The following is a 25,268-nucleotide window of genomic DNA, read 5'->3' on the forward strand; positions in this document are numbered from 1 at the left end:
CAGAATGCATCTGACTTACACAAATGTTGAATCATTTAGAGGTTCAAAGCAGAGGTTTCCCAAACTGGCAGTCTACAGATTCCTGTCAGTGGTCTGCATCTGAAGGTTTATAGATGTCTGGTTACATGGTGCTCATTCCCTAATGATAGTGGGGAGAGAAGAGATGAAGAACAAACATTGATCAAGAAAAAATATTTCAGTTTCTCAGTACCAGTAAAACATTTTTTGCCAAAGACTGTAGCCCTACAGTTTCTCCTAATAACTTTTGCATTTGATGATGATTTTGTCAAAGAGATTGTTTATACTGAAGTTTTATCTTTCAGACCGATTTTCTTTTCCAATCCATCCATTTCTGAGAAAAAGACTAGAGACAATATTATTTGTAAGATATTTTTAACAGCCAAAACGTGCTAAAATTAAGTTCATGAATACATTCAAGAATACTGGTTTATTAAAACACAAAAAAACATTTTCAATATCACAAAATGGAGACTCAGTTGCTCAAAGATTATGAGTAACTCCAAACTTTCACAGGTCTAATGAAAAACTGCTCTAAGTGTATTAGTTATCCAAGTACTACAACTTGCACTGCAGGATATAAAAGACTTATGTCAGTAGAGATTTAAGTTCACGGAAGTAGAACGATACTTAATAGTTAGTGAACTGCACTGGAATATTCCTTAAAGCAAATTTTCTTCTATGTCTGTGTTACAATGCATTTTATTTCATCCAATCCATGTGAAAACTGCAAATTCTTAAACAAGTTAGGTGTTTACTGCTACCCCAAAATTCAAGTAAAACTTGTGAGTGTCCACATCCAGGCCTATGGTTCATAAAGCAAACTGGTTTCAGAAAAGCAAGAAATTCTGATGATTACTAGTTAGGCCTAAATTTATAAGCCAGGGGTCCTCAAACTACGGCCCGCGGGCTGGACACGGCCCCCCAGGGTCCTCAATCCGGCCCCTGGTATTTACAGAACCCCCCCGCCGGGGGTTGGGGGGGGAAACCAAGCAGCCGCAGATGGCTGCCTGCCACTGCATCAGCGCACCGGCCCCCTGGTTACAAAGTTTGAGGACCCCTGTTATAAGCAATCATGAAAAAGAATAGCTCTAATGAAAACAATAACTTCAGTAGGGAAAGCCTTTCCAGAAATGTAATTTTGGATACTGAAATACACTTTAGTGAGAAGCAACTTGCATGAGAGATACTGCAATTTCTTTCTAATACCTCCGTTTTGGTTTTCACCTGGTGAGACACCAATGAACATGGAAACAAGAATTATTATTGGCTTCCTGTATTTCTGGTCTCTCAATATTTTTTTCCTTTCAAGCATGTAATGCCACAATTGCATTCTCTGAATATTTTCAGAGATCATAGAGCTCCTGCAATCTGTTTTATACTGTTTGTGCCAGGCAATAACGAAAAAGAACAAAAACAGTCTAATGCGTGGAGAGATGTTGTGAGCATAGCTTCCTAGCCACATGCACATAATCAGAATTTGCAGTGCTATCTATGAAGCATCCCACTAATCTAATGTTTGGGAAAGTATTAAAAGCTTGAGTTAACCATCAGTCTTTTGTCTGAGTTTACCACAGACTTTCTATTTCCTCCAGTTACCTTGATGTCCACAGGAGAAAAACTTGTATTCAATTATCCCCTACCCATTTTTCAGGCTGCTGAGACTGCTGCAGCTCTTGCCTAACATACAGTAGGATCAGGTAAGTCAAACCTTGTGAAATTGCAGTTTTCTGCCAAGTTCAATGGATGACATGATTCCTTTTCAGAGCAAATAATTCTGCCTTCCCTAACCTATGAATTTCCTTTCTGTTGTCTGTCACTATGCTTTTCACATATATCACACTTATCCATGTACGCTTTCACTTAAGCACACTGTCCTGAGCAACCAGTATATGTCCTGCTTCAACCTCACTGTACCTTGTTATGTTAAAAATATCCCTATTCCATGTTGTCAGGACATGTGTTGGGACTACTGCTCCCACTGTAACTCCAAACCTGGTTTAGTACACACAGCTCTCCCTTCTGCCACCTCCAAAAACCCAGCACGTTCCTAATGCTATTTTATGCTGCCACAAGAACTTGTGCAGCCCCACATCAAACCATGTTAGGGAACTGAAGCAGGTTAAAACTTAGCAAGCAAAAAAGCAGCAAGCCTCTTTCTTCAGTAGTGCTGCATTATGCCATCTTCAAGTACTTGTATTACTATGGGATCAGTATTAAGAACTCCAGCTTCAAAAAGTATGAGCAGCCCTGAAGTATGAACAATTAATATTCTAAATATCCCTCAACATACTGATTTTGTTAGAGATCAGTGTCTGAAGCAGGAAAGCTTTATCCTTCCTAGCTTCAGTTTTTCTGCCCGCAGGCTGATTTTTAACTCCCAGGACATGCTTGGGAAGTGTTACAGCTTGTTAGCTCTAGAGCTAGAGACCTGTCCTCTGACATCTCCTTCTCCAAAGGGGCAGGTGACGTGTCAGAGACCTGGGATCTTTGGTTCAGCTTAAGTTGAAACACCTCTGCATATTCTACCATGGTTTCTCAAACTGATCAACATGTTTTACTTTCCTATGTATCCCTTACATTGTCTGTTCATTTTCTGTGAGCTAAAATTTTTAAACATTGTCAAGATGGGCAGGCATCACAGGACATTTTGTCTTTGGAGACTGGTGTGAATGGACAGAAGAGACACATATATTGTGGTCTTTCCATTGACTTTTTTTTCTTGAACGTTTTAGTCTCCTAGTTTAAATAGACAGATAGGTAATTCAAACTTAGAGTATGTCTGTTGTCTCACAGGAAATACACGATCATCATCACTCTAAATATTCTTCTCACATGTAGTGATCCACACCAGGCCTTACACTTTGGAAGGTTTGCATATTGAAAAATTAATTAACAGATATAGTCCATTTCCATATGTCTTCCTCTAAAGATTACCGCAACAACATTTCCTGAATATCCTTTAACAATTTAATTGCAGCCTGGCAGTGGTATCATGACAAATAAATTTAAGTGACATACAGGTTGCAGTGGCAGAATACAAAGTATAATAAAGCAATGTACTTCTTAGGGAGATGTGACATGAAAAACATTGACCTGTGGTCCTAAGTCATTTTCATAAGACAAAAGCTTTCTTGGTAATAAAAACAAATCAGTCAATGTTCTGAAAGACTAATATAATAAACCATCAGGGAAGCTATTCAGCTGTGTTAACTCCATTTAGCGAAACAGGAGTCATTATTATTCCACCTTTGTACTTAAAGCTTGGTGATAACATTGGCTGCGCTACGACAAAGGATCCTTGACTAATGGGAGATACCTCCAGAAATGGCAGTAGGACTCAGCTTAGAAACATATGCTGCCTTGCTGGTCATATTAAACACAGCCAACCTGACATTAGGAACACAGGGCTGGACTTAAATGACAGGACAGAATATTAATTGCAACGAAGCTGAAGATAGTGCAATGGCCCTGCATGAAATATTGCCAACTCAGAGACAGGTTACATTGACAAGCAACTAGAACATGAGGCGGATGAAAAAGGGGTCAGGAGTGCAATATTTCACATGGGAAGGGAAAAAAACGGGGGTGGGGGTGGGAAAGGTGCCTTCAATCCATGAATCCCAAACTGATTCTCAACAAACGGATACTATGTTGATTTGCAAGAGAAACAAAGATGTGCCTCAGTTTATTTTGTAAAGAACCGGTATTGCTATGCACACTGAGGTTGGGAGAAATTAAGTGATTTACAAGAAGTTTGTGATGCAGGTAAAAAAGCATCTCAGGCTATGACTATAAACTGTGCTTTTAAAGTGTAAGCTCTCATCCTTCCACATACGCTCAGCAGCCACCATTTCCTGAGGAGCTGAAATGTCATAATGATTCTTTTCTTTATCAGCCTCACTCTCATTTGCAAGTATCTTTGCCATTCTGGTTCCTAAACAAGATGGTATTTGGAAATATCAAGGCACCAGGGAAGAAGTCATTGAAGTATTTCTGGTGTGAACTGGAAATAACCTGCTGGAAATTTTTGAAGAGACCCAGGAGACCTCCTTTTTAACACTCCTTTCCTCATCTGGCAGTGATTTTTGGAGACTTTACACACTTAAACCATTTCTGTCCTAACCTATACTCAAACAACTCCATTAAACCCAGTCAGGATTTTGTCCAATTGCACAGGGTCCAGTCAAATAAACACAAAAGTTGTCAGCTGCGTCTCTGTGGAACATACCACAGAATACCAAGGACTTATACCCTCCCTGAGAAGGGGATAAATGGACATGCAGAGCTTAATAGAAGGGTAGAGAAAAGGAGGTAAATAAAAGAGCAGATTAATCACAAGCAAAGATATGCAACATCTCTGCATGATTAGCAAAATATAAGGTAGCCAGTCTATGACTGCAAGGGCTGCATAGAATAAGACAGGAAGTGTTTGAAAGTTCGGCAGAAATTCAGAAGAGTTGTTCCTGCTGATGGAACGTGAACAGCTCACTATGATGGGCATAATACTAAGAGATCCCACTTGAATTCAGGTCTACGAGGCACTGCACAAGCAAACTGGTAGACAATTTCATGCCCTATCAACTTAAGGTATTGTATGATATGTGTAGAAAATGAAACTGAACTGATTAAAAAAATTAGTCAATGCCCCTGTTCCTAAGTGTAAAACTAGTTTACAAATAAGTCTGCTAAGAACATCAGCAGATGCCACATCAAAATACATCACGGTAAGAAAATCAAGGACTTCACCCCCATAGAAGACAAAGCACTCAAGTATCCTGGACTTTGGGAAAAAATCCTGTTTCAACAAAGATGAAGAAATTTCTAGCCATCTTTATCTGACAGTAATATTTAATTGTGACTCCTCTTTAAAGTCTAAATGGTGTTTCAAGGGGAAATTTTAAATACTCTAGTATTTTTTTGATTTCACACATCTTAAGATACAAAATTAAATTTCCAGTTCAAAACTGAATGCACAGAATCCAGATAACAACTGCAGTTTCAATTCCCCAGCAAGAATGAATATCAAAAAAAAATTGTATGATTGCAAAAGAAGTTTGCTTCAAGAATTTATCACTCATGCTAGTTATTACAGTATTTTGTATACTTAGATCAGTTACTACCACTTGGATATGTTTAAAAGATCTTATGCTTGTTTACAGTAATTAATCAACCACTCATGAAACATGCATGTCATTAACTTCCTTATGATCATTTAACATTCAAAGGGACTTTCAAAGGAACTCTTAGGATTTACAAAAATAGCAAATCAGCCTTATTTTTTAAGCCTCAACTTGTGCAGTTGAAATAAAATTTAAAAAAGAATAAATATTACATTTTGTCTGACCTTTGTAAGAGCCTAGTTGAATGCGTTTGTCCCTTACAATCACCTTTAGATGAGCTTCTTCTATTTCAGGCTTAGACACAAATACCACAGCATGATGACAGAGAGCAGCACAGGAACATCTGCCATTCCTCAGCCTACATCCCATGCTGTGTAAGTTCAGCACAAAAGCTCTCATTAAGAAAGATGGAATACAAAGATATTACTGTATTTCATAGAGGCCAGTTGGCTGGGTCGCTCAAAATTATACAGCCTGTATAAACTCCCTGTGGGGTCGCTGTTGTGGTTTCTCTCACTAAGGAAATAAGGTGGTGTGACTCCTTCCCAAAGGTCAGCCCTGCATCCTGTTTCTCCTGCAGAAGCAAAACCAGCAAGCTTGGTTCCCCAGGGCTCATTCTTTCACTGTACAACATCATATCACATATCCTTTCTACTTATCCCTTTCTTCCCCATGGCAGGAGCAGCCCCAAGCTCAGTTTTTGGGGCAGCAAAATTTGATTTTGCTTACAGTGCTGAGAAACCTTGAATCAGCTTCATTTAGAAAGATTACACTTGCTCCAAAGTGAGCAAAAAAGTGTGTGATCAGACACAATATTTCTCTACTCTCCAAAATGAAAAATATAAATGTAAACATTAAGTAGACCTCCTATTTTAGCACTGTCATAATAACTTAGGGAAACTGCATAGACAAACTGAATGTAGACTCACAGTGAATCACTTTGCTCTGAAAGGATTTATTCTCTTTTGGTACCAGCTGAATTCGTCTTGAATGGAAGAACTAGCAAAAAGATCTCATAAAGTCAGGTAATCAGAAATAAACTTTGCAAGATAAAGCAGATGAATACTTGTCTTGCCTTTTCATTGATTTAGCTTTAACTTCTACACAGACCTCTGCAAAACCTCAGAAAATTCAGGCAAGGGTGGTATAGCACGTGACCCCATTCAGGGAGTACAAGGATTGCAATGCGTTCAAGAGTCTCAATTCCCCAGTCTCCTACATGATTTGCAGATAGGGAGAGGAGCAATGGGACATCCTCTCACTGGGCATTAGCTCCTCCTGGAAGGTGAATCACAGGACCGTGGCCCCAGTCACAGTCATTCTACAGAGATGACTTCCATTGCTTCTCCAAAAACATTCCTCCTTGTCATACATAACCTTTTGTAAGAATACACAAGTGAGTTAATCAAAACTACCCATAGGTATAGCATAGGCCCTCTGGACCCTCATGAAGTACAACAGGAAAGAAATCGCCACTGTCATAATTTATAGATGTATCTAACGTACATTCCAACAGCAGGAGAGTTCTAATCTCTGCACCACAATATTCTTCATGCCCAGGGCAAAGCAACAGTGTCCTTATGCCCTAGGATGGGAGCCATATGACTGCTTCAGCCTGGCCTACTTTATGCCCAAATCCAAAAGATGCAATTTTATTTTGCTCTGGTTCAAACACTACAAAAACTTTTTTTTTTTTTTTAAGAAAAAAAAAAAAATTAAAAATCCATCTTAGATATTCTGTGGAATATTTTGAGCCAATACCAGCCTGACTGTATCTCTTTCCAGAGGTGTTTTTGAGTTGTTTTGAATTGTCCGTGTTATAGAGGGGATGACTGTTTACAGGATATTATGTATATAGGCACTTTCGCTCTTTTAGTCTTAGCTCTGTGAACAGGGTTAGCCCTAAGGCAAAGCCTAAGGCAGAAAGAGAAATGCGTTTTTTAAAGGCTGTTTGTTAATTGAGCCCTAAACTGCTTCCTGTTCCTTGCCAGTTTTATCCTAACATAGGAACAAATCAATGTTAAGGCACTCTGCCATATGCTGGGCAATTCAGACCACTCTAAGCTTCCTCCCACTTCCTTGGCAGCTGAGATGTCTCAGTACTATCCAAATTTTGCTCAGCATCTAACAGAATTCAGCCCTAAATAGGCTGCAATCTGCATATGAATATTTTAATTACATGCTGTTATGCAGAATGAAAACAACCAGCAAAGCACAGACAGCTCAACTAAGAACTTAGAAACTGTGACAGCAACAGTTTTATAATTTCAGCCTGTTTATTATGTTTTGGGCACCTGTCTCTAAAGGGTTGTGACTGAGAACACTACCAGATAGTTGCCTTCTTTGCAAAAGAAAGGTGGCATGAGTCTTACCAGAACTTTGCTTCCCTCCTGCACCCAATGCAGAAAATTATGAGACAATGAAGAGGTTTCTTAGACTACAAGCCTGAGATTCACCCTTTTCCTGAAGGATGTTGGATTGAAGGAGGATCCGTAGCTTTCATGACAGAAAGAGGCTCTATCTAGCAGCAAGTGAAGTAGGAAGGCAGAGAAGTTGTTGAATGCCAGCCAGGCTCTGCTCTCAGACCTGCATCAAAGGTACTGGAATGACACGAGGGAGCCAATTCTTGCCTTCTTTCCATGGTGACACTGCACAGCACAAAAAAGACAGGCTCTTCTGGGGATGGAGCTAGCTCCCAAAAGCAGAAACTCTCCAGGCACCATCATCTAGCATTTCACTTCCCCTCTAGGACACTGTGATTCACTATCTAGATCAACAGACAGCTTTCAGATTTTCTTTTGACAAGTGGTGCAGTGGCTTTTAGCAACTAGCATCTCCTTTGCCACTCTTACTGTCTTCTTACCCATTGGTGTCCATGCTGCTACAGTGCCCTATTGATTGACGTCTTGCATGTTAAAAAAAGAATTTCAATCTTCCCATTTCATTAAATGTGGAGTTTTCAATATACTCCCAAGATTTTTGGGTGCCATTACAGCTTCTAATGCAGTTTGAATACAGATTTTTCCCAGTTGCATACTCCTGCCCTGGAGTTGTTCAGCATCCCAAAGTTACTACTTTAGCAGCTCCATTTCAGCAGTGTCTGGTCGTCATCTGAGGGTCGTCATCTGAGAAAAGCTGTCTCTGCAGTGGACAGGAGCCCAGGGTGATGTCTGCAGCCACTACCAACTAACGCTTGTGCCTGTTATTTCAGTGCCAGTATTACCAAGGTTCCAGCATTTGGGAGCTATTCATGTATTGTAATGGGTAGAGTGTAAGTATTTAATAGGTAGATTCAATGCCAGTCTACCTTCTGCTCTTGTCAAGCAGGCTTTGTGGCTTCTCCCGCTTCTGCACTGGTAGAATTTGGCCTTTGCCACAGAGTTGGACTTGAAATTTATTTTCATGGTCATGAAGATGAATTACATGTAAGCAGTTTTAATGGTCGTTCTAAGTGACCAGGAAGCTGAAGTATTATCTCCAGAAACAGATCAAAGCTTACAAACAGGTGAAATCTGAAGTCCAGTGTCAGCTGTTGGTGCCAGCATAGAAAGACAGTGTTGAGGGTGCAGCTGTAAACAACAGGACACATCAGACAGCCAAGCAGAAGGGGTGCAGGCAGAGGCAACGCAGCCCAGAAAGGAGCCAATGGGATGTCAACAACCAGAAGATGAAAAAAGAGCCAGGAATAAATAGCATGGAGGAGCTTTGTTGAACAGGCACAGCCTAAGGCATAAATGTGAGAGAGAGGTAGTTATGGGGCATCTACACGGACATTTCAGCTGCAATAAGACACAAAGGGATGGTGAGGCTGTTGGGATGAAAATGAAGTGAGTGACCCTGGCAGAGAGGTCCCTGTACTGTGGGTAAATGGCCTCTAAGAAATAGCTTGACTGAACAGCTGTCCAAATACCTTGGCTCAACAGAGAAGTTCAGTAATCCAGCCTAAAAGACATTTTCAATATTTTCTCCTTGAGTTTCACTTTGCAGAAATTTATAAGTATTTTTTTTTAAGCAACCTTCATCTCTTTACCAGCCTACTGAACAGCCAGGCAAAGCTGGGAAATAAGCCTGTTTGGAACAACAAACATGATTTAGAGGGAGAGGGAGAGAGAGAACTGCTTGGCTAGTTTTCCTTGTCTTTATTTTTAACTTAGCAATGAAAGGGAAGGAAAGTTTCTTCTAACAAAAACATTCATGCCTTTCAGAGCCATTATCACCTCATGAAACAGAGCCAGAGCATAGGTAAAAGCTGCCAGTTCCCTCAAAAGAAAAGGAATCTGACACTGCCATGACATTTCCAGTTTAACATTGACCTCCTACTTCCCCACTACTGAAAGGTTCAACAGTTTCCAGAAGCTTTTAAGAGCCTGGGGCAATGAAATTAAATGAAAATAAAATACTATTTTTCCTCTCTAGATGTTCTACTTTATCTACAATCACACTTTTCTCTTAAAAGCCACTGTACTTTGCTATAAAAAAAAGTTCTAGGCTGCAAAACAAGATCAAAATTCCATCTTGTCCTGCAGACCTGGCCTGCTTTTCATCAAAATGCTACTGTATTTCCTAAAAGCTTTGATGGACCTGCTGAGGCACAAAGGTTGAGACAGAGACCAAGTGAATCTCAGTCTAGTACAGTTTATTGTTGCACTGAATAACCTGTGAAGGAATTTTGTTGAATTTTGCCGTAAGTTTGGTGCTCAACCATGTCCCTTATTCAAAGTACATTTCAGAATGTGTGAAGTCACAGACTTCTACGGTCGATTAGTTTTACTAGACTTTATGGCACACACACTGTCTCTATACAGAGACATAACAAGATCTAAAGAACTTCCAAACCTAATATAAATGTTATCAAGTATAGAAAGACAAGAGAGATTTGAATACTAGGATGCCTAACCCAGGGGATTATTTATAAGCCTGAACTGTCCCCAAAGTCATGGTAAATCTATGCCTGACAACCTTTACCATTATGAAGAATCATATCAACATCAATTTGACTCTTCCCGTCTTTGGATAATAAGTTTTCCCTGGCAACATCTTTGATGCCATAACAGTGTTTACATAGGTCCTTGGTACTGTTCGAGACAAAACCTACTAAAACGTTTCAAGAGGTGGGTGTTTGAAATTATAATAAATAGCAATAGGTGGCCATGACATGAGTGCATAGCTGAATTCATTTTAAGGACGCTGTCTTCAGGATGTCAGCGTTCAGCCTCTTGAGCAAACCACCTCCTTTGTCCTCACTCTAGGGCTATCACTTAAGCTTTCATATTTGTCACCACTAGTAATCAAAAATCATCTAGTACAGTCACAGACAAGCAGAATTCCTCTCTGGATTCAGAAGTGTTTGCAGTCCTCACCAAGAAAGGCATCCCCCTCCTGATTTAGCACCAAGTTGCAAAATAAACAGTCAGGCAGAAATTACATTTCTCAGCTTGGGCACTGCAAACAAAACCCAAACCAGTGAGTGTTTGTTGGAATGTCTATTGGCAAATAGTGACTTCTCACCAACGGGCTATTCATGAACACACGTGGATACCTGCGGATCATTGTTTGTTAAATCTCCTTAATAACTGTGCTATGTTACGTAGAGATTGTTGACAGGTTCCCTAGTGGCAATAAGTGATGACATAAGCGTTCATTGGAAGTGGCTTGAAAATTAAAATTGTGACATATATTAATCTTCCAAAAAGCGCAACTGATAACAGCACATATAGTCATAGAATAGTTTGAGTTGGAAAGGACCTTAAAGATCATGCAGTTTCAACCCCCTGCTGTGGGCAGCAACACCTTCCACTAGACCAGGTTGCTCAAAGCCCCCGTCCAGCCTGGCCTGGAACACTTCCAGGGATGGGGCATCCACAGCTTCTCTGGGCAACATGTTCCAGTGCCTCGCCATCCTCACAGTGAAGAATTTCTTCCTTATATGTAATCTAAATCTGTCCTCTTTCAGTCCAAAAGCCATTTCCCCCTTGTCCTATCATTACACAGACTTGTAAAAAGCCCCTCTCCAGCTTTCTTGTAGGCCCCAGAGAGACTTCTCTTCTCCATGAACAATCCCATGTTATACTAATTAGAGCTATATTGTAAAGAATGGATTAGGCACACACGTTATTTTGGTTTTCTTTGAGGAGTTTTTTTGGCAGAACTATCTGAATACAGAACATTTCCAGTCTTGAAAAGTTGCCTAGACCTGAAGAAAAACAATCTAAACCTAGGTAGTTGCTCTGGGTTTGGCTGGGGTAGAATTAATTTTCTTCATAGTAGCTGGTAGGGGGCTATGTTTTAGAATTGTGCTGGAAACAGTGCTGATAATTCAGGGGCAGTTTTGTTATTGCTGAGCAGTGCTTACAGAGTCAAGGCCTCTTCGTCTTCTCATAGCACCCCGCCAGCAGCAGACTGGGGGTGCACAAGAAGCTGGGAGGCGACACAGCCAGGACAGCTGACCCCAGCTGACCAAAGGGATATTCCAGACCATACGACGTCATGCTCAGCGTATAAAGCAGGGGGAAGGAAGAGGGAGGGGAGGATGATCAGAGTTTGGCATTTATTTGTCTTTGCAAGTAACTGTTTGCATGACAGAGCCCTGCTTTCCTGGAGATGGCTGAACACCTGCCTGCCCATGGGAAGTAGTGAATTAATTCCTTGTTTTGCATTGCTTGTATGTGTGAGTTTTGCTTTACCCGTTAAACTGCCTTTCTCTCAACCATGAAGTTTTCTCACTTTTACCTTTCCAATTCTTTCCCCCATCCCACCATGGGGGAGCAAGTGAGGGGCTGCGTCGGGCTTAGTTTCCTGTTGGGGTTAAACCACAACAGTAGTAAATAGGTATTCAGGACTGAAATCTCTCTATCAGCACATATATTCATAATCTTTTGATGATACAGTCAGCATGTTCTAGTGCTGGAAGTGAAGCTTGATCAGGTCTCCTCTTCACCACAACTTTTCAGTAACTACCTTATTCTCTTCTGTTTGGGGCTTATTTTGTACATTTGCATTGTATTCTTTTCAAATGACATCCAGCATCTTGCAACATATCCTTGTATTTCTCCATTAAGAATGTTGAAAATTAGAACTGTCAGTTAAAATATGTTTTAGAGTCAAGTTAACTGGTAATTACATTCGTAACAGGTCACAACTCACTGATCAATGTTATGGTCAATGAACCGTGAGCTCACTAGGTCCACAAGGAACAAGTCCCTAAACCCAGAATGTTCTGTATTCAGACTGAAAGCAAATGTGGAGGAAAGGACAGCACCCTGCTAATACCAGTTTCTCCATGATTATACTATGCTCAGTGTGTTCAAAAGGGAAATTGTTTCTAACACAAACAACATGATAACGAACTTCAGAAAAGAGGCATAGCTAAACCATACAAAAAACTTCCCATAAAGCTGCTCTGACTCAAAGTGAGGTGCAATGATCCATGTTCTTTGTTGAGGCCTTTTAGAAAAGCAAACCAAGAGGATATGCAAGCTTCCAGGCTGATCCTTACAAAAAGACCGGTAAGAAAGCACAACTAATTTTCAGATTATAACAACAGATTACAACTGCATATAATTCCTGTAAATTTGAAGAGAAGTCTGAGACAGAGAAGCTGAAGGAGAAAAGAAGCAGCGTCCAGTTCTCACCCTGTATTAACCCCTTTACTGACTTTCAGTTGCAGGAGACCTTGAACTCTCGAGAGGGATTTGCCTTACAGGGATGTCACCAGTATGTACACCTCTCTCTAAAAGTGTATCTTGAGTTAGTTGCCTTAAGCTCCCTAGAGGGAAGGAGTAAGTATTTTTAGGCAGGAATCACCCTACTTTGCACATCTGCTTTACAATACAAGAGAGTCACTCTTTACTCAAGACTCCTGTTCCTCTACATTGACTGTAAAGGGAATCTCAGTGATTCCACCCAGAAGCTGAAGTTTACACTACAGACCTCTAAGATTAAATATACAAAAGCTTACCCCTGGGGTCTGTAGAAAAAGTTTGTATATTTTTCTGGCATGGAGAAAAGGGAAAGCTTTGCCAGAGGAGACTGAAGGAGTGTGTCACGAAAAGAACTACATAATTTTCTGTCTCGTGCCTGTGATCAAAGTGACACCTGGCTCACACCATACAATTTACCTGTTTGACACAAAGAACAGAGCTTCACTTCTTGTAAAGCCCAGATATTTGGTCCTTAAGACAGAAGTCTGAAATGGAAGGTTTTGGAAGGCTGAGAAGGGCAAATCTGAGACTGGCACTTCCCAGGCAAATACCATAACCTCTAGATAATCTCTTAAAGTGGTGATGGCAGGGACAGCACTGCTGGTCATGGAAATAGAAAAAGCCAATACTGATCAGGTTTTTCTGAAAGAACAAAAGCAAGGTCCTGGCCCATGAAACCTACAAGGATGGAGGCATCAGCACTCGAAATCAGGATAGATTTCAGAATGTCCCTGTACTTACTGTTACTACTGGGAATTTCTGCCAGTAGGTAAACAAACAACATAACCAAATTTTTATTCGCATCCTCTTTACTCCCCTACAGTATATTTAGGTATTCCCTTGAGTACATTATCAAATACACAGCAAGACTATAAGTGATGATAATGATGCGTGATGAGAGAAAACTGTGCTGGCAGGTGTCTAATAGAACATAATTGCTCAACAGGAAGCATTTGGTACCATTTAGTAACAATAGCTCTCGAGCTCAGTATTTTTTTTCATATTTCATTACCCAGAAGTCATCCATGCCATTTTTTTCCAGCTAATAAATTTTTTCTTCCTTTTGTCCACAATTATTGACAAGATTATTATCTAAATGAGTATTAGCTCTTTATTAATTAGCAGGCAATTCAGTCGTGAATTGCATACAAAACCTTGTCTATTTTAATAAACAGTTGCGTTGCTTTACCAGTGCTCAGTGATTAATTACTCAGAAAATGTGTTTGTTTTTTCACGTGGTATTTTCCTCACATTTGCATTGTGTACTAACCCATGCCACTGTCTGACAGTCTGAGAGTTTTATTCCCAGCCTAGGTTGCTTATGAAGTATCAAAACCCAAAGCCATTTAATGGCTTGGAACAGGGATTCTTCTGTGACCCCAGTTTTCCAACCTCTTCAAAAAGCAGCTTGCTGGCATCTGTCTGCTTCAGTGGAGTCCAGTTACATGTATCTAAGTCTAGAAAGATTTACATCTCAAAATAATATTTTAAGACCTTTACTCTCAGGTTGTTGTCCCTTCTTTCCTATGGCTACTTAGTATGTATAAACAAGGCTGGGACCTCAAACCTGATTCTTCTTTACAGTCATTCACACAGTGAATATAAAGCAGGTCTAACCCTTCACAGAAGCTACCCAGGACATTTGTCAATTTTAGCAGGGCTGTACAAATTTCTATCAGCTCCAAACCTTGCTTATGGTATTTTACATTCACTTTGCCTTGGCATGCATAATTACACAAGCTGCAGGGCAGGAAAGTGAGTAGCTCAGCCCACTTCCCTCCTCCACCCACACCTTTTATTTGTATGTAAAACATCTGCTCCATTCCCAGACATATATAGATACACAACATGAGTAAAACAATGATGTATAGCCTTGAGGTGTGTCAATTCTATGTGCCTCAAAAGCACCTGCCTTTGGAAACATGGGATTGCGGTACAGATGTTGTTCCAGTTGTTGTTAATAATAAAAACACATGAAAATATGACACTTTGTCTCCTGCTGTTTATAAGACAAAACAGCTCCATGCAAGATGACGGTAGGTAGTCTGGGTGGGCAGTCTGCGCTGTCTGTCCTGGGTACTAAGGCTTTTAGGTTTGGCTTTTTACCATGCATCTCAGGAAATTTGTCTGATCAGTGAACACTGTACATAGGCTGTCAGACCATATTGCAGTTCCATTTCATGTAGGGCTACTTTGACAGATTAACTCAAGTAGAAGAATGCAAGTAAATTATATGAGTATTTTACATTTCAGTATTGAATGCATTCTGGTTTTAATTAGTAGGAACAAGAATTGGTTTGCAACAAGATCTGATAAGCCTCTTGCAGCAAAAAGTATGTCAAGCTTGCTCTGAATCCTCCTGCTTTCTCAGTCTAGGGAAATTCACCCAAAGTCAAGCACTTCTTCAAAAGACTCATGTGCACTGCAGTGCTTAGGTCCACCCCTAACTCCAGGCATCGGAGTTTTACCCAAGGTAAGGGATTTAACATGGGACTTACCCATGCAGATGCAAGCATCATCCCACCAGTAAAAGCTGTATGTCTTGCAATGGCAACGGCTGTATTTTTGTCAATGCCACACAGCAAACCAGTAACAAACCTTCAAATACTGTCTTTCCACTAGGCATTTAAGGGTGCTTAATAAAAGACTGCTTACATTCAGATGCAAAAATGTGCCTGTGAGAGTTTGTAATTTTCAGATAGCAACTGTATTAGTTAAGAGGTTTAGAAAGATCTTTAACGTTACATAGCAAGCCCATAGCAGAGCTGGAAATAGAGTACATACATTCAACTGCTAACATTGTGTTTGCTACTTAACAATCTTGCCTTCTTATGCCTGGAAGCTGCCTGGAACAGCAGCAGGGTGCAGCTTCAGTGCTCAGACCCAGTTTTGGTCTAATTTACTCATCAGTAAATTACTAAGAAATCTAGCTTAGGAAAAGGATAGGGCTAAATCCTTCAGCAGGTATAAACCACCTGAGCTCCATTACAGTCAATAGCTAGCTTAGTCTTCAGCATAAATAAAAATATTATTACATCAGGCACATAAGTATTTAATTCCTTTGTAGAATGCCATCTTGTATTAGTATGACAAGGACTTTATGTAGATGGTGTCTCCTTCACTAAACTGTTAATTTGGTAGTTAACACAGGCGTTCTTATCTGTCTGATAAAAGGCTGATCAAATGTTCTTTTTACTTAAGCAGCCTATTTTTATACATATGTTAAATACTGTCTCAATGTTCATTTATCTTACACACAGAGAAACCACAATTTACTACCAGAATATGCTTTTCCAGCAGAAGATTGATATACTGTAGCTCCTGAACTGGTAGGTTTGACTGCTAATAAACTGAATAACCTTAGAAATTTTATGGACATCTCCAATATGCCTTACTAAAGCATTGGTATCTGTATGCAGGCACATGTGTGCCTCAAACCCACTGCTGCCACTCAAATGCAATCCTGTTAAAATAATGATAGCTGCAGTGTTTCATCAAAATGTAAATTACATGGCAAAAGACTGTTGTGATAAATGACATGAGCTAAACAGGGAAGTCCATAATAAGACCAGACTAAGGAACTCTGACTCTTTCATTTGTAGCTGTTATCACTACCTACGGAACAGTACAGAGGTTTGTTGGTCCTGTTGGTGGCATGGACTAATAGACACCAAGGAGTTAGATGTCTCACCCAAAGCTAGAGAGGCACTGTGGGTTTAGATTAGGATCACCATCTCCTGGTCCTGCACTTATATGAACATTTCGCTTCATGTGGTCACAAGCCTTGAAGCCTCCCTCCTTTCCTGAAGCAGTCACGTTGCTTCATTCCCAGATGCTACTTTGTCCTGGCTTTGGCTGCTGTTGTGAAGATGGCCGAGAGAGGGCACCCGGCCCTTTTCTACACGGACCCCCACGCGAGCTCCAGCTGGTGTACGGGCCCAACCAGCTTTGCTTCTTGGCAAAGCTTCTCACCTGCAGAACACCAACATGTCCACTGATCCACGTGAATCAACCAGCCACCGTGCAGCAAACACCCCAAACACTCTAGGAGCAGGGTATTTTCTGGCGTGGTTACACAGGTACCTCTCTCAAACTGGCTCCCATGCAGAACTCGCAAGCACATGTGAATGGGCACTGGAATTATTTTCTCCCTAAATACTTGCTTTTATTTAAAAGTGAGATGAATCAGAAATAGCCCTGATGATTTTCATGTCTCAGGTGTTCCAGGAAGAAGGCATGTGTGCTGCTCCTGAGGCTGACAGGACAGGTTTATTTGCTTGCCCTTCTTGATTACCAAATCAGTGGCATTTGGTAAATTGTTGTCAGACAGCTGAAATCTGTCAAAAATCACTACAAGACAATTACAGCCCCTGAACACTACTGGCACTATATGAGTGAACAATAACCATGCCATCTTTGACAAGGGGACATGTAACCCTCAGGATGTTCAGGGAGAAGGTGTGATTTCCAAAACTTGATCAGGAAAGGTGTTCAAAGTTATAATGCCTTTGGCCAAAAGCCCTCCCTGTGCACTTTAAAGATTTGTGACAACGATAGGTAAAATCACTCTCCAAACCAACCCTTTTCAATATCGTTTATGAATGCTCTGTTCAAAACTGCATATCATTACAATACGGAAGAACACTGGTGTAGAGACACATCTACTTTGATACATAGATAAATATTAAAATACAGATGCCGCCAGTCCAGAGATAAAATGAAGGGGGGGGGGGGGGGGGAGAAGAAAAACAAACCCAAAACAAAACAAAATCCCACAACATTAATAAAATCTGCCTAATGTCATTTTAAAAACACAGTTTCTTAACACGATGTACCTGCCAAAGCATTCACCTGATTTTACATCATGCCAGGGAATAGCTGGCAATGCTTTCAGTTGCACTGGAAAGCTAGTAATCAACGAGAAAAAATGCAATTCACCATGCTCGATAGGTGAGCTAGTGAGGCAACAATACTTCAGAGAAAATGTCAAGAGTGACACATGGGCACCCTCTTTCTACCTGAGTGGCGACTTCACAGGCAAACTAACACATTAATAGAAAAGTCTTGTGATTACAATCAGGCAGAAATTACCAATCATAGTCCAGCAGAAGGCAGGTAAGATTGCCCAGTAAATATATATTTCCCTCATATTTTGAGCTTCAAGAAAAGAATATTAAATGTAGACTGGTTTTCTTGCCTCAAAAACCTTTTCATCATTTGCAAATAAAAGAACACATACACATATGAACATGTTTCTTTCAAAAGAAGATTACTGAAGTTAGCTACTAGATCCAATTTTAAATTCTATTTTTAAATACTGTTCATAGCAGAAGTAATGTAACCACAACACACTTAGGCAAAATCTGGAATAATCACTACTCTGTACAAGTTCAAGTGCAGAAATCACTGATGTAAAACCTCAGCTGTGAGGGTTAGATTTTGCCTGAAGCACTACCTGCCAGTAGTCCCTCTGAACACAGAGCGTGCTCTCAGATAAATGCTGTTAGGGGAGTGGCAGGGGGAAAAGAAAAGCTTGAGCTTGAAAGCATCAAGTTTAAAATTCTCATCATGGTTTTCACAAATAGCTCTGACTGCTGCTGTAAGCTCCAACACGTGTCCCAGCACCTCTTGCCCTCATTAGCAATGCTGTCCCTTGTGTCAACTGCTTCTCTTCCCCAAGATCCAAGACCTTACCAAGTTACCATTCCCATTCACTCATCAGCACCAACCCCGCTTCCTCATGTCACTCCCCCTGAAACCAGCCCCAGCAGGGGCTGCACAGAGGACCTCACATCAGGTCCTGGCAAGGCTCTGTTTAGGACACAGCTTGGCTCTCCTATCATGCCCACACAGGCTTTCCAGGTCAAAAGCTCTGCTTTTGTTCCAATCGCATTGTTGACGCTAAACAAAGAAACAATTGCAACAATGGAAAAGCTTGTTTTGACGTTTTGGTTGTCTTGGTATTGCCACAGAGTAATCCAATATCTGATGACTAAATTGTGACCAGGGATAGGCCTGGCCAAAATGTGAAGCCCACAACATGCTGACCCTGAGAAACCCCTCAAGACACAAAGCCCTCCCCAACACCTGAGAAAGAAGAGCCAAAAAGGCATTTGCCAGCAGCAAATTATGAGGATCCAACTATACAGTACCTTAAAGAGGTACCGTTGCATAGGCTAGGTGTGAAAAGAGAGAACCCACTTTAACTATAAAGGAGAACAGCTTTGTGTCTTGCTTTGAAAACTTTTCCCTGCAGTGTTTGTAGCCCAGCTCAGTGCAGCACAGGAACATTTTATTCAGGAATTAAACTGAAGAAGCTGATTTCTTGCTCAGGGAGAACAAAACCAGAATAGTTTGTGGAGGTAAGCAACAAACAACAATTTAAAAAAAAAAAAAGTAATTTTTAAAGCCCTTTTGGTTTGAATAATAGATGAGGTACTTTTGATAACAAAGATAGATGATGTGTGGTGCTTGTGTCCTGATCCCTTATCATGCCCAGTCTTGACTGGTAGCTGATGGGAGCACCCCACTCCTGTGGCTGGTTTTTGTCAGCCTGAGACAGCCGCAAGGCAATCCCACCCTTGGACCCTATGGGACAGCCCACAGACATAGTTGTGCCACAGCAAGCCAGAGGCACTGGAACAGGATAAAAGCCTACTACAGTAGCTCTGAATCTCCAAGAAAAATCTCTCTTCCATTCAACAGACACTGGTAAATAGCAGGAGAAACATCGTTTTAGTCTGGCTACACCCTCTTTGAAGGCTCTGAAAAAAAGGCAAGGAGCTGATCTGTGAACAGACTACATATTTCCCTACTCGTACTCTGTTTTTGTTTGACCCAGACAGTTACTTCAGCTTAAAGGTCAGACAGAGAGAGTTCTCATGCATATTAGATATCCATGGCAAGCAAGCTGTTGTTTCTGTTTTGCAGATTGTCTTTTACTAGCTCTTGAAAGCACTGGCAAAGAAAATAAAAAGTGGAAGAAAAACACATGGAAGGAAACAAATTGCGACAAACAGCATAGAGTTGTGCTTATACACAGAAATGCTGTTTAAACTATTTTTTTTTATTATTTTTATTAAACAATGCATGAGGATGCATGAGGATCACTCTAAAACTCCGTTTTTCAGGTCCCTTCAAGCAGTTTTCTGTGTCCTTTTACAGAGTTGCATGAGCAGGCCTGAGACATGCTATAAAAGCTAAATGAGGAGGTTTCCCTTTTTAAGTATTAGCTTCACAAATCTGACTTTGGCACAGAAACGCTGATGTGTTCAGACAAGCTTTTCCCAGAGATGCAGCCTGTTGAATTTGTCCAGCTCACCTGCAAGAATTGCAGGGTTATATTTTCCATGGCCTTTTTCAGATGCTTTTGCATCTGAATTGCAGCATAATTCATTAAATGTGATGCTAAAAAAAAAAACAAAACCAACCAAACGGGGAAAAAAACAAAACTAATAACTTTAAAGCATAGTGGACATACCAGTTCTCAATGCAATGCTTTAGCTCCTGCTATGAAATCTAAATTCTACCATAGACACATTGTTGTGGTACCAGCTACAAGCAACGGAAGATTTATAGCCTTCTCAGTACATTAAAATATGATGAAAGCTAGACATATTTAAAGAAACTTTTCACATACTAGCGGCTATACATTGCTAGCAACACTTGTAAAATATTAATTGCTCTATAGCTAATTTTGTTCTGATTCATATATTGCTTAATTAGAATTTTACTCAGGAGCAGATGGCTGTCTTCATTAAATCATAATATATTCTACTCAAATGGAAGCAGCTGTTTTTTTTGAATACACTATAATTTATTTCCTACGTGCCAGAAATCACTCTGAAGGGAATCTAGACTATAATCATTCCCTTTGTTTTCATTGGAGCTTATTTACAATAAACTGTGAAAGTTTTTAGCAAACAGAAGTCAAATATAGGTGACTTTCATTAACAAGGACAAATTTCTTATTGAACTCAGTACTAAATCTATATTCGTGGAAGTACTTCCAAATATTACATAAATGATGGTCCTAGCATGCTGTATGCAGACATTGGTAAAAGCAGCAACATGCAAAGAGCTTCCCAAAATATAAAACAAAACAGACAAAGGACAAGAAAAAAAGGTGAGTTTTTTCTCCCATTTCATGATGAAAAACAGAAAAGAAATTGCAAATTTTATAATTCTTTTCAGTACATTTAAGAAAACTTTTCTTCAGAAAGCTTTTCCTTAAATAACTGGGCTCCAGTCTTCTCTCTTCAAAAGAAAGCAGAGTTGAAGCTCCAGATTATGTTCTTATTGCTTCATTTACCATGCATTTACATGCAGAAGTCAGCCAGCCTGATTGTACAGGCAGCTCCTGTTCAAAAGTTCCTGCTCTCCTATGCAGACAGACTTCTGTGGTAGAACCTAAGACCTTTCTGCACATCTAAAGTTTCAGATGCTCCTCAAAGCATCTGAAAGCGCTGCAGGACTCATAGATATTAAGTTCCAAAAATACGCTGTTTAAATACGGTTTGGTAACCAGGCACTTACAATCTTGGTACAGTGTAACTCCTTCTGGATCCTTGTTCTTCCTGTTTCCTTTACCTCCACAGTTCAGCTCTTCTGCCTGTTACTTCACATCTCATTATTCTTTTCCCCCCCCCTTTTTTTTTTGACTGTGTCTTTGAGTTCAAACAAATTCTCCTGCATACCTTTTCATATTAAGTTATATGTTATAAAGACAGTAGCTAATCAGTAAACAACTAAGCAGAAATTGTGCACTTGTGTGTATTAAATTAAAAAATTAGGCAGTGACAGCATTTGTAATTACCCTGTACAACCCCAGTTAGGAGAGCACTAGAAGGTCTGCTTTTATCAGTGACAAATTCCATTTAGATTCCAAGCTTCTTTTTTAGATTTGAAGAGGAAGTAACAGGAACTTATATTATATAACCTAATGTCTTTGAGAAGCCATACCATGTTTTACCTAATTTTCCAGAAATAAACCCACCTTATTATAAAAGCCCAATTTAATTTTGATGAAACTAAGGCATCTATACACAAGACTAGTCAGAAAAGTATATACTGTGATTAAATGCAAATAGAGACAGGAAAGCCTCTGGAACCAGGAAAAGTATATCAAGGTATGTTTACCCATCAAAAGTTTTCCCTAAAAACCCACTACTGAGTTGCCTGAGTGTGCTAGCATTTTCCATTTTCCACTCAAATTCAATTTAGAGAGAAAATGTTGTTTCAGCTCATGCTGGTTGGCAAATTGCCTAACCCAAAAGCTAGAAATTCAGTGACTGACTTTTAAGTCAACATTCAGAAAAGGTTTTTGAAAAGGATTAAATTTTCTTTTGGAAGCCAATTTGATTTGGAAAGTTATGGGACAGGAGAGCCTATTAATCTAAAATACAGGACAGTAATTATTTGAAGGAAAAAACAACCATAGTTCTCAAAACAGTGTATAACCATGCTAGCTGTTTGCTGAGCCTTTCATCACTTTGTCACCAGTTTTATTAATGCATACATTTTACAGTTCTTTTTCTCTCAAAACTTGAAAACAAAATTATGCAGACCTAGGTACCTAGCATGTCTCTATACCACCTCTTGGATGGAAGGGAACTGCGTAGATAGACCGTGGCACCTCACTTTGGTATGAATGAGAATGACAACAGCAAGAGTGATGCCAAAGGATTTTCACTGCGAAATACTCCAGGGAAAAGGAGGTACACTGAGTATTCAGCAAATGAGCAAACATCACACCCTCCTGTCTGTCTGCACTAGGTCTCATTTATGAGACATATGCCTTCTCAGGCAGTAGGAAAAGTCATACTTTTCTCTATTCCTGCCAAAACAGCAGAACTGTCTTTCTCAAGCTTGCTTTCAAAACAGTTCTTAAAGGAAAATATTACCTCAGGGAAGGTACCAAGCTCAGGAGATTTCTGTTCCATATATTAGAGTTTCATATACTTACAAACTTAAAAGCAGAGGGTTGTGCTTTGCAACTGTAACCATAGAAACAGATACCAGCACGTATATTAATAGAGACCTGGAATTCCACCATGAATAAATTGTCTTATCCAAAAAAATGCTTACCTACAGAGGCCATGCAATTGAATGGACAGTATTCCAGCATCTCTTACATCAGTGGTGCGGAACAGTCTCTTGCTGCCAGGGACAGAACTGCAATCTCACAAACTTGTGGCTTTCAGAGCCCCCCAGATCTGCCTAGTTTAACAGAGAAGCCACCTCCCAACTGCTTTTCCACCACTCAGCTTCTTTTACTCCTCTATTTGGTTTTCCCTTGTCTTTCTCTTTTTTTCTTCCCTTCTCCTTCACCTTTTTCAGCCATACTCTTCACATTCATCTTTCCTGCACTACTTCTCTGTAAGTAATTCTGAGAAGTAACCAACCCTTCAGGTCAAAACTGATTGTGGAGAGGGGGCTTGTAAGGTGGCTTCCTTACTTCCTCCAGAACTGCCGCTGATGTCATTCCATACAATCTGCACTACCCTCTGTCAGAAAGCAAAGGATGAGAGAGCATGCCATGTCCTGGCATACATCCCCCCCCCCGCAACTACCAGCTGAGGCATGGGTCTGTAACAGTGGAACAGCACCACATGCCTTAAATCAAAAGGCTTCATTAATGAAAAACATGCACTAGATTGTACCTGTAGCACATAGAACATAATTTTGCTCAGTAGAAAAAAGTGGTTATTTTGGATTACTCTTTTTAATGGAGGGCAGGTGTGACAATAAATAAGCCCCACCAACTTATTTCAGAGATATATTTTCTTGTACTTCATAGCAATAAAAAAGTAACTGCATTTGTGAATGCATCTGGCAAAGATAGCTAGAGTGATAGTAAAACTGACATGCTGAAGTAGCAGTGATATGCTAAATTTGACATCTTATTCTCCTTACTGCGTCAGGACACCAGAACCAATCATTCATAAAGTCTCCTTTGAGATTTATGGAGATCAGGTTGAAATGACAGTCCATGGTTGCTGTTTTACATCTACTGGAATGTAAAGGAAAAAATAATTGTGCAAATACGGGGATTCTACTAGGCAAATTGTGTTGCAGTGTTAGGTCAACAAAAGCTAAATATAATTTAAAATATCATTCATACAATCCTATTTCCAAACAATCAGAAAATTCATAAAACATTCATCTTTTGATTTGCTTTTTCATGTAGCCTAAAATAATCTCCAGATATTTGTCAGGATATAATTAGCTGATATAACTCCTAGTATTTCATCTTAGTCCTTACTGCTAGAATGAGACCCAGAGAGGGATGGAGAGAAAGGCTGATAGACCATGTCTACTGTCTCAAGAAAAATAGCTTCACTGTTCATTCCTAAATGTCTGCCTGATCATTTTGATGCATTATATTAATTCAGTCCAGGACTTGCTTTTGAAGTGGGCCAGCTACTTCCCCCCAAGACAAAACTGGAGAATAATTCTGAGACTATTTCTCTGCAGGGACTGGTTGCTTCAGGCAGGATGAACAAGACTTTGCCCAGCTGGGAACCCTCCATCCTAAAGAGTCACTCAGTCATTTCCCACCAGGCTTTAAACCTCCACATACTTTCATGCCACCTCCAAAGGCAGGCAATATATACTTTGGGCTTCAAACTACAGGAACATGCCTCTGGCAGACTGTGACATTCAGGAACTCTGGGAAAGTTACCTACAATGCTGCTCTTTCCATCTCTCCCAAAAAGGACATTTTGGAATAAGAGGACCATAAAGCAAACTGCTGTGGAAGGAACTGCAGCTGTGCATACAGTGTCATGTACCATTCAGCCCCAACACCTCCTCTCATGTTGTCTAGTACAGTACCATGCAAGTGAAAAGATGTTTTTAAGTCAGCATGTGTATGTTATTACTGAAAACAGCAAGGGGATACAGACTGCATTCATTATGCTTGCACAATGCTTAGCACAGAGGACCAGTTCTGCCATGACTTCTGAGAGCTGTCTTGATTAACTTAGTCTTTAAGTCTCACAACAGCAGGAGATGCCTGTCCTTCTCTGTACCATGGGTAAACAGCATCTTCTCCTCTGTATTGCATACCTGTAGCCTGTCTATAAAAGCTGTACTTCTGCACAGAAACTTCAATCACTGCTTTCCATAGTGGCTGCTAAAGGTCTTTATGAGGAGATTGTTTTTAGGGCATTTTCTCTTTTCTGAGGGATGGTAATTTTCTATACTAGTAGCCACCCAATATTCTTGTGGAATAACTAATCTTGCATAGGGGTGGTTATGACTAACCCCTAGCAGCTCCCACAAAATCTTGGTCCAGATGTAACACGCATGTGAAAGACCACATGCAGGGGCAAATAAAGGAAGTGGGGGGGGGGGGGGGGGGGGGGCAGGGAGAAGTCTACTTTGCCTTACATGCAAATGCATGCAAAGCTGGAGCAAAATTACC

General features: G+C 40.2%; 1 protein-coding gene across 1 annotated transcript in view; it reads right to left on the reverse strand.

The window, feature by feature from the left end:
* The window catches only part of TUNAR (TCL1 upstream neural differentiation-associated RNA), a 161,889-nt gene that overhangs the window by 65,197 nt on the left and 71,424 nt on the right, over positions 1 to 25,268 (reverse strand). The window contains exon 3 of the mRNA XM_055717387.1: positions 20 to 139. The gene's annotated coding sequence lies outside the window, so the exon portion shown is untranslated. The remainder of the gene's footprint in view (positions 1 to 19; positions 140 to 25,268) is intronic.

This window comes from Falco cherrug, chromosome 7 (assembly GCF_023634085.1).
Source record: "Falco cherrug isolate bFalChe1 chromosome 7, bFalChe1.pri, whole genome shotgun sequence".
In the NCBI taxonomy this organism is placed as follows: Eukaryota; Metazoa; Chordata; class Aves; order Falconiformes; family Falconidae; genus Falco; species Falco cherrug.